The sequence below is a fragment of the Capsicum annuum genome, chromosome 6 (genome assembly GCF_002878395.1).
Source record: "Capsicum annuum cultivar UCD-10X-F1 chromosome 6, UCD10Xv1.1, whole genome shotgun sequence".
Lineage (NCBI taxonomy): Eukaryota > Viridiplantae > Streptophyta > Magnoliopsida > Solanales > Solanaceae > Capsicum > Capsicum annuum.
The window spans coordinates 153844821-153856403 of record NC_061116.1 but is presented as its reverse complement, the minus strand read 5'-3'; positions in this window follow the sequence as shown (position 1 = coordinate 153856403).

Sequence of the window (11583 nt, the reverse complement as noted above, 5' to 3'; positions counted from 1 at the left end):
AATCTAACTTTTCATCCAACCCTCAGGTCAATGGATTTTGACAGAAGTAACTATATGGCTTCTCAATCCTCTAACAACCAAAAACTCACACAAATCATTCTTCATTGCACCAGGAATAGTGCTAATCACCCCCAAAACCCAAAATCAATATGTAGCAACTATAAGAAGGGAAAAAATAATAAAAACACATAAAAATAGAAATTTAAAAATTCAGGTCATTACCGCATCCACTACAAAAACTATGGTTTGTCCTTAAACTATAAAGCAAGGAAATACCTTAATCAAAAAAGCTGAGTGTAACTACTACACATGTTAGATTTGACTTCCCACATAGCCTCCTTAATAGATGGTGTCTCCTATGAACCTTAACCATATGAATATCTCTAAATGGAAACCATCTAACATCTTTGGCTAAAATGGATACCTACTTTTCCACTATTACGATCCAATTTGTCAAGTCATGATGGCACCTACTATAACCCACCAGTAGGAAAGCCAAATTCGCTCGTTCGAAACTATTAGTAACAAACAACCTAAAAGAATAGAAAGAAGAATGCAGAATAGATCAAATGAAGATTAACTTACATAAGATAATCCCAAAACCTGGTGGAGTCAGTATAAGATCTTCTAACATAAGAAGGATACAAATGAGGTACTAAATCAATATACAGATAGAACTATCACTAAATACAACATAGAGACTAGTCTAGTACATAAAAAGGAGGAAAATAATACTCTGAATGTCAGGATCTCACTCTATGTCTCTGAACCATGGATGCTCCGAACGATGCACACAACACCGATAATAACTCGTACTATGATCTGTAGGCTTCAGAAGTGTAGTATGAGTACCAAACACATGGTACTCAGTAGGCAACTGTCGACTAAGACCCAAAGATAATGCAGATATATATAACATATAAACAAAATAGAAAACTACACCCAAATGTCCAACAACCATATAAATAAACCAATGAAATAATAAGGATAAACTATCTTATTCATGTCTAAAAAACTAACATAATAAGGCCAAGAAAATATTAAAAATGAACTACCTATTCCATCCATATTCAGGAATCTCAACTTTATACCATATATCACCGGCCAATTTACAAATAAAGTGCGTAAGAAGGATATATAAATGTATAGAAGTCCAAGAAGTAGGTAACAATATGAATAATAAAGGAAGAAAGGGATACAAAGTAATATCTTAGCTACATATATCTATTTATCTCTCTCTCTCTCTCTTTATATATATATATATAACCAAGGTCAAATCAAAGTACAACCTAAATCATCATACTAGCATCTTAAGACCCCATAATCATAGATGGAATTAATGCTAGTATACTCATTGTTTCTAATCCATACATCTAATTATGAGATAGTCATGCATAATAATGTAATCATAAAGAGAAAGATCCAAGATCATACCTCAATCGATATATCAAATCAATGGTAAAGCTGCCATAAATAAGCCATAACAATAGTAATGATAATGATAACAACAATCATGTGAAATCAGCTAGCCTGGACAAGCAATACCTAGTCGATCCTGTCAAGAACCCCCACTACCCCAGGTATAGAGGGTTCAATCAACATACAACACACTATAAGTCATACTCATCACCTATAACTATGAAACCCCCAAAAGGCTGATAGATATAGGTGCATACTGGTGATAGGCAATGCACATGCATAGATGGATACAACAGAATCCACAATACCACCAGAAGTAGTCAAACTCAAAATGGTAAGTCTAATTAATATCATAATCATCATCACAACCATCATTATCATAGTAATCCTCCAATCTTTCTGATTATATAAGCATATTATCATCATTGTCCTCCAGCCTTGCCGGGTATATAAATATATCATCATAATCATCATCCGGCCTTATCGATTATATAAGCATATCATTATTATAATTCTCCAACCTTTCTGTGTATATAAACATATCATTATAATATCCTTTGACCTTGTCGGATATATATGCATATCATCATAGTTATTCTCTGGCCTTGCTAGGTATAAGTATATCATTATAGTTATCCTCAAGCCTTGTTGGGTATATAGACATATCATAAACACATATATATAACAAATGCTATAATCTGTCATCGGGTTTTACCCAAAATTTATGGCATCAATACATCATCTTTCTTTATCCCATACAAAAAAGATGTGTATATAGATATATAATAGGTGCATGGACTTAAGCCATGGATGAAAAGAGTGTAAATCTATAAATCCATTATCCGAAATAAACTTCAGGACTAAATCATTATAAAAGTGTAGAAAGGTTCAGAATCTCTCACCACTGGAGTAATTAGTATTATCAAAACATAGATCAAAATCTGTCTCGGTCAAATCATTAAAATATCATTATCAATCTCATTCCACATAAGTTTTTCATTAAAACAAACAAGTATTGTTATGAAGAAATCAATTTTAAGGTGAAAAGTGGGCTCTAACCTTTATTTATAAAAAATAGTAGTTGAATCATCTTTTAACTGGAGTCGTATTATTTACTGATTTAATGATCTTGAATGTACCAAATCTATTCATGCCATCACCAGTATTCAAAGAATGGAACCATAAGCATTAATATATCTATTAACTACAACCACTTCCTTTACAAGGATAAACCCTTCCCAGAAGTCCAACTAATATCATAGCATGACCTTGAGCCCAATAATGTATCTAGAATAATGACAACATAATAATCTTGACCTTAGTACCACATTCATATCTGAAACTCATATCATAATCATATTTATAGGCCATCTCATATCTATAAGCCATAGCATAACTATTAGGCATATAATCTCTATAGGGTATTAATTATATATATGAGGCACATCGTATCTATAGGCCATAATTAATCTAAATAAGACATTTCACATCTAGGAGGCATAATATATCAATGAGGCATCACACATATAATAAGGAAAAATAACAATAAGGTTTCTCATATCTAAGAGAAAAAATATATTAATAAGCGATAACTCATAACTATAAGGCATATCACATCTATCAGGCATCTCATATCTATAGGCCATATATCATGACAATCTCTACAGGCATCTAATATTTATAGGCCATATATCATGACTATGTCTACGTATATATTACTAAGCATGTCGATGGCTATATCATAAATCAAGTCTAAAAGACATACCATGGCTACAAGCCATTAATCATAATTTGTGAAACCATCATCATTCACTAAGTTGTGAAATAACCTTATGTTAAAGGCTGAATAGTCTCAACTATGTCTAACATACGTAAATAAGTCCACAAGGGATAACATAAGTCTTCGCCTTAGGTAGGCTGAAGGAACCCACTTTTAATCCTCAAAATCATATTTAGGCAATTTATAGCCCGAACAAGAATAAAGTATCTAAATTGACTTCTAGAGGGTACATAAGCCATAAATAAATCCTAAGATAGTTATTCCATTTAGAGCATAAGTAATTTAGTCAACTCCACCTAAATTATGGTTTTAAGATCATGAATATAGCCCAAATAAGGTTAATCATGCTAAACACGTTCCAACTCTTAACATACATCCCAAAGCTGGCATCATATTATAACCATTGTATAAATTAGCTCAATCTATGAAGAAGACAATGGGATCCTAAAAGTGTAATAAGCATTTCCCTTACGGGTCAATTTACCCATCTAATCCCCAAACCTCAATAATCAAGACTAAGTCATGGTGTTCTACCCATAATAAATCTTATAATCATATTTACATGCAATAAATAAAACACATCATTTTGGGGAAAAAAGTAGACATAAGCCTAGGTTGATGCCGAACCACAAATCCTTGAATCGTGCCTAAATAGTTTGTCTTAACTTCACTATTCCAAAATGTCATCACATTATCCAAATCTTAATATACGTGCTATTAGGAGTAAAATAAGACCCATATTTCCAAATAACAAGTTGGGTCAAATTTTAGGTTAAGAACAGACTCTTAGGTCCCACTAACAGAACAAAATTGAAACCATCATGAGGTCCCTCAAAGGAAAAAGAAGTTTTACTCAAAAGTTGAGCACAAATAGAGCATAAATTGGGTCTCAAATCAACTTCAGAGTTTAGGAATTTAAATCCCTAATTTCTAAGAATTTATCAAGAAATTGAAGTAATTTTACCATGAATTCAAAGGAAAATCATGGAATAATTGTTAACCAAGCTCCCCAAATCAACTATAAGCTTCAATTTTAATCTCGCATGCTATTTTAGGGTTTAGATATCAAGGGAAAAGATGAATAATGCCCAAAATCATGGAAAAAAGGATTAATTAATACCTATTCCAGTTACTCGGGAGTCGCTATCATGACACCAAGGCGTGCGATCACACTATCCCTACCCTGGTACACAAGTCGCAATCATGACATGTATATGGCAATCACACTATCTCTCTACAAAGGGTTCCACAATCGCGACCCTTGGCTAACGATCACAGCCACATCAGTTGACAACTGAAACTTGGAAAATTTTCCAAGTTTCCATCACACCCTTGGTATTTATTCAAAATCTCTTATATGCAAATGAACTATGAAACTATACTAAATTTGACGCTCCAAATTCCATCTGAGGTTGTTTTGACCAAATATGGGTCCCACACCCATATTTTAATTTCACAACTTTCTGACCAATAGGTCAAAACAAGCTCGGGTGCCTCTAACTAAAATCATCATTTTGGAGCTAATAGCACTGTTTGAATTTTTATCCAAGGACATCTACTAGGAGTTTTTGTTCGAGACCAAATCCTAAATAATGAAAACTCTAAAATAGGGAAATGAGCCTAAAATCCAAGCGAACTATCCAATTATCAAATCGATAGTTTCGATAAGTCATAAATGATCTGTAGCTACTGTGGGAAGGCTCAAAATACTAGAAATGCACACAAATCAACAAAATCACCTGGAGGGTCTTTATGATATCCCTACTAAAAGGACTTTTATCCTTGAAAATCAATGGATAGAAAGATCTCAAAAGCTCAAAAGGGTGATGTATTAGGCCTATATGCTTTGAACATAACTTCATAAATAACCTCTACGAAGAGAGAAAACTTCTAAGGATTTCACTATAAGTATACCCTTTTCAACCAGCTCTCTCACTTTACTTCCTAAATAGTAAAAACTCATACTCAACTACCAACTGGCTTCCAATAGAACCAAAAAGGCTGATACATGTAAATTTGAACCACAACACACTGATACCATCTCAATACTCTCATAAATTAGCAATGTCCCATCTAAGACAAAAGAAAACCAAAGAATGAGTCATACTACTGCCTCTAAATCCAAATATAACTTTTTTTTACCATTCCACACCTACTATTCACTCCAAACTATGAGGAAAATCACCTAAGTCCTATTCGCGCAATCTTATCACATAGAACTCAAAGAACTAAAGATGATCTACTGAAAGTCCACATAGCAAATATGTGAATAAGCCCATAAGGTACTAACTGGGTATATAAATAGAGATAATCAAGGAATGCAATCTATATCAAAGCTACAACTATTTTGTATGGTAATCAAAACTGAAATCTAGAAGTTTAAGGCATAACTACCCATCACTGAATGATCTATTCCAGAATATCCCATCAATCAAGAATAAAACCAACCATAATCCAACTCAAGTATACAACTCCCACTGAGTATGTTGTACAAATTTCTCAAAGAAAATTGAAGATATGAAATCAATGCAGAAAAAATCCAATGCCAGGTCCATGAGCAATTATTTGAACACTTATCAATCATAATCTATACAAACTCAAGAAGACTGAATAGGTAACCACAGAGTAGGCTCAACCAGCCTATAACTAAAATACAAACTGAGATAAATAATAACATAAAGGCTAATCTCATACTCTGTAACTCCAAGATAAAATATCAATACCAAGGATGAATCACTCGATCTCAAATATCTAAACCAAACCTAAAGACGAGTAGGCATCCATACGCTAAGTCTATCACAACATCCAAATAGCCATACCAAGGCATTAAATCCAAAATTAAACAAACAAATCCAAACTAAAGTCAAATAATCACATCGACAATATTGTTTGAATCAAACACATTTATACAAAATCACACCAAGCCAAAATAAAAATATACCTAAAGAACAAAATCATAATAAAGGGTAAATCACCGGTTGAAAACATAGGCAATGAACTCCATATCTACTGGAGGGCATGAACTATCAAAGCGTACCTAATAACTCCCCAAGGCTACAAACCATACTAGTAATGGATAAAACTCTAGCAACTCAGAGAAATACTACTTTAATCGGAAACTAACCAGTCTAACACTCCATCTTGGCAAAGAATACTCATAGGCAAATATCATTAAGGAGAAGTACTCTACGAAATCTCTTTAGGATAAACAAACTCTAAAATAGGGATTTCCTAAATCAACCTAAGTAGGATAATCATAACTCAAATAAACTATGAATCACCTCACCGAGGAAGAAAATATTAATCTCTATACCAATATCAAGGTCAAGACTACTTCCAAAAAATGAACCAACAACTTTAGATGAAGAATTTTTGATTTGCAATCTCAAGAAGAGATCACAAGAAACACCACCTGCTTCTAACTCTCTAACTCTTCTTCAGGCAAAAACCATATCATGATAAGAAAAGAGCATCCAATATCTGTACTAGTACCAAGAGTAAACCATTACAAGGAGATAAATCCATGATGTGCTATAGAAATATAGCATTTTTGATACTTAAAAATATGAAAAGGTGCAATTTTCTTAGCTTATTTTGGTAGATATGATGCATTTTGGGTATGTTTTGTAGAAAACTAGGTTTTGGATGCAAAGTACATTAAAAAAATGAAAAATGGTATTTTTTTCTACTTATTTGATCCATTATGGAAACCCTAGAGGATTGACAAAGTAGGGAAAGTGCTATTATTTTTCTGAACCGATATCCATGAATGCATTATATTATCTTCACTTTAATAGATATCTTAGCGGTTGTAAATGTTAGGATCTTGGCTATATTATTGCTGCTTACTCCAAAAAAGGAATAGTGACTTAGGAAAGTTAATTACAAAAATAATTTTACGTTCAGCTGTCGATCTACAATACTAAATATTATCTAAATAAGATGGCTAGCATTTATCTAATAACTGGAGACTCAAAAGGTATTAGTTAACTTGGATTAAGATAAGGGTTAGTAACGTGAAATCTATATGATCATCCAAAAAACTATAGATGGTACATAACGTATCAGATTTTGCATGTAAGGTATCGAGTTGGTTCAATAAAGCATGATAAACCTATGGAGTTGATAAGCCAGGGGGAACATAATCCTAGTATTCACCTACGACTATTTACAAGTCAACTTGCTATTAGATAGTAGTTCGATATTACTACTCAAAACCCCTATTTAATTTTTGATTTCTTCTGGTTGATTTCAACAACTGAGAGCCTCGATTTCACATATTTCTTTGGGATTCAACCCTAATTCTTTTTAGGTTACCATATTTGGATGTGACCACATAATTTTTAACATAAAGGTGTAGCATAGGAGTTAACAAATTTAGGCACTATTGTCAAGGAATATAGTGTTAATTTATGCATTGAGGTTGTTATAGTTTATGAGTTTTTGTTTTTGTTCTTAGTTGGGTATATGTCAGTGTATGCATAGCATATGAACTATAGGTAATCCCTTACTCCTCAGTGAATCCAAATCCAGAGAAGACCCTACAAACACCTGGTAGGATGATGGAACTTAAAAGAAATAACATTCTTGAAGGTGTTCATAATGATATGACCCCTCTTTTTCTGTAGGATTTTATAATATTATTGATCAGCAGACAGGGGTGCTTTTAGAAAAAATTGATAAGGAGGGTAACAAAAGAAGCTCAACGAATATCTAGGTAGGTAGAGCCAGCTGAGTAGAGACAAGAAATAAATTACCGAATAGTACTTGGTGGAAATTAGAATAAAGTTAGAGGTGGCTGTGTTCAAGTGATCCCAACATATCGGTATGTGAAATCATATGTACATGATAAAGAGATATGGGGTACATTGAGCCGGCAGATACTAGATCTATTATCCCTCCTATTTTACCCCCTAATATCAAGTTCATTATCTTTAGTGCTATGATCCAGATCTTATATTTATAGGGTGTATTTGTGGGGTTTCCTACAGACAACTTAAACATCTATCTTGCAAATTTTATATGGATCTGCACTTTATATGCCATACTTGGGGTAGATCAAGAGGCATTTAGAGTGAGGTTGTTCCCCTTCTTATTTACTGAAGAGGCATCTTTATGACTGGGGGAGCTTCCAAGAGGATGTATCACTATATGGAATGAATTAAACAGAAAATTCTTGACCAAATTCTTTCCTTCATCTAGAATGTTGTAGCTGAAGGATGAGATTTATAATTTCAAGTAGCTACAATCAGAATCTATGTACGAGGCATGGTTCAGGTTCAAGAAAAAACATAGCATGGTACCCAACAACTAAATTTTAGGGACAAGATTAATGGAGATATTCTATGAAGCTCTGACTATTAGTTCTAGAGACATGAAAGACACTATCTTCAGATGAGCTTTTATGAGATTATGATGGGAGATAGCTTTGAGTATATGGATCAAGTCTCATTAACTAACCAAGGGTGGTAAACTCGGATGGTAGATAGAGGTTTTTGACATTTATGACATTGGAGCTTTCGGTAAGAATAGACTAACTGAGGATGTTGTAGCTTAGAATATTTCACTATTAAGGACATATATTAGTGAGTTGTCAAAAAAATTTACTTTAATAAATTCTACAAAGGTTAATGCAGTAGGTGTAGGGTGCAACCTTTAGGGTTTATGAGTCTGAGTTAGAAGAGGAGGCCAAGTATTTGGATCATTAGTTGGAAGGTTTTTGAGCCCAAGGGCAAGGAAATCAAGGTGGAACTATGATGATGATAGAGAGGAATATATTCCACCTTGCAAACAAGATGCAAAATCAAGAATAGAAAAAATATTGTCTAAGTTGAGGAAGGGTCAAGAAAGCCAAGAAACTTTCCTTAAAGAACTCAAGGTTAATATTTTAGGATTGACCTAAAAGGTTGAGTCATATGTAACTGCTATCAAGCAGTTAGAGTAGCTGTATGGGTAAATCTCTACCACTTAGGCTTAAAGATAGTCAGGTGACCTTCCTAGTGACACTATACAGAATCCTCAGACAATTGCTCATTGTCTGGATATTAAAACTAGGAGTGACCCCCATATAATGAACATTTTTAGCCAATTACTAATAAGCCAATTAAGGATAATATTATTGTTGATGAGCCACTTGAAGCTGACTTTTAGAAGTTGACTTGTAGTGATGATGATTTTAAGAGTGATTCCAGTAATGACTGGGTTGCAGATGAGCCCAAAAATAAAGTACAAAAGTTTAGCATGAATTTTTATGTACTATCAATATAAAAGAAGGGGACCCTGGTGCAGTCACCACCCCATGTTCTATTGGGCCTTTTGATATTAATTAAGCTCTATATGGTTTTAGAGTAGGAATAAATATAATGCCATTAGTGATATGAAAGGTGTTTGGGTCATAAGAACTCAAGCCTCTATCTGTAAGGTTGTTAATGGCTGATTCATCTATAAAGGAGCCAGTGGGTATTTTATGTAATGTAGAAGTAAGGGTGGCATCATTCACCTATTTTGTAGATTTTATAATCATAGACTGTGAAGTTGATGACCAAGCTCTGATTATCTTGGGTAGACCCTTATTATCCATTAGTTGGGTGTTGATTGAAATGAACTTGGAGGATATCACCTTGAAATAAAACAATAAGTAAATAGTGTTTAATATATGTATGACATTACAGTAGATTGATGATATGAGAGTGGTGGAAATGATAGATGTTGTGGATGATGATGTGGTTGTAGTGGATGTACCTATTAAGGAAAGATTAGTGGTAGAAACATTAGTAATAGTATCATAAACTTTAAGAGTGATGAGATAGATGAATATAATGAGCTAGTTAATGCACTACACTGCATAGGTTCCTACAAATAAGCCCTTAAGAAGCTGGATCTTAACTTGAAGAATAAAACCACACCTCCTAAAAAACCATCTATTATAGAACCGCTGGTATTGGAATTGAAGGCCATACCATCTTATTTAAAGTATGCATTCTTGGGGGCCAACAATACCTTACCGATGTTTATTACAATAAATTTGGTAAGAGCACATGTTGAAGCTTTGACATCTGTATTGCTGAAATTTAAGACAACTATTTGGTGGACCATTGTAGAAATTATAGGGATTCTACCAGATATATGCACACACAAGATATAACTTGATCCAGAAAACATTTCTAGTATTGAGCATCAGAGACGACTGAAACCTCCTATACACGAGATGGTAAAAAAGGATAATTAAGTGGTCAGATACTGGGGTGGTTTTTCCCATTGCAGATAGCAAGTGGGTAAGTTCGGTTAAATGTATGCTGAAGAAAGGGGAAATCACAGTGGTTCCAAATGAAAATAATGAATTAGTACCCATGAAGCCAGTGACTAGTTGGAGAGTCTGTATAGATTATACAAAGCTAACAAATGGACACAAAAGGACCACTTCCTAATACCTTTCAACAATTAGATACTGGACAGCCTAGAAGATAGGGGTTTCTATTGTCACTCGCGTTATAATCAAATCATAATTGCTCCCAAACACCAAAAGAAAACTAGTTTTACTAACACATATGGGACCTTTTTGTTAAAGAAGATGTCGTTTGGATTATGGAATACGTCTACCACTTTTCAAATATGTATGATGTCCATATTCTCTGATATTGTGGAAGACATAATCAAAGTATTCATGGATGGCTTTTTAGTGGTTGGGGACTTATTTGATGATTTTTTGGCCCATTCGATGATTGTTTGGCCCATTTGGCAGCATCTCAAGATTTAATTCCTTGGTGCCAATTTTACCAATTATTTAGCAAGCGATCTTGTCCCAAAAGATCTATCCTTCAAATAACAAAAAATATTTATGCATGTGGTGAGGAAGTTTGTTGGGATGAGCCATACCTATTTAAGATTTGTGCTAATGGTGTGATTTAGAGATGTATTCCAGAGGTGGGGATGATGAGCATTTTAGAAGTTTGTCATTTATCACTAGTTGGGGTCACCATAGTGGAACACGCAAAACCCATAAAATTCTACAGTGTAGGTTTTATTGGCCTTTAATTTATATGGATGCTGATGATTTTGTGCAAGCCTATGACCAATTTCCGCATCGAGGCAGTATTTCATGGCACCATAAACTCTCCATAACATCTATTTTAGAGTTGGAGTTATTTGTTGTATGAGGGATCAATTTCATAGGCCTATTTGTTAGATCCTGTAGCATGAGATACATTCTAGTAGTGGTTGTATATTTGTCAAAATGGGTGGAGGCAATTGAACTTCCAGATAATGAAGATAGAAGTGTCACCGCCTTTTTGAGGAAAAATATCTTTTCTCGATTTGGCACTCCATGTGCATTTATAGTAATGGTGGGTCTCACTTCTATAACCGCCTATTCAAAGACCTGCTTG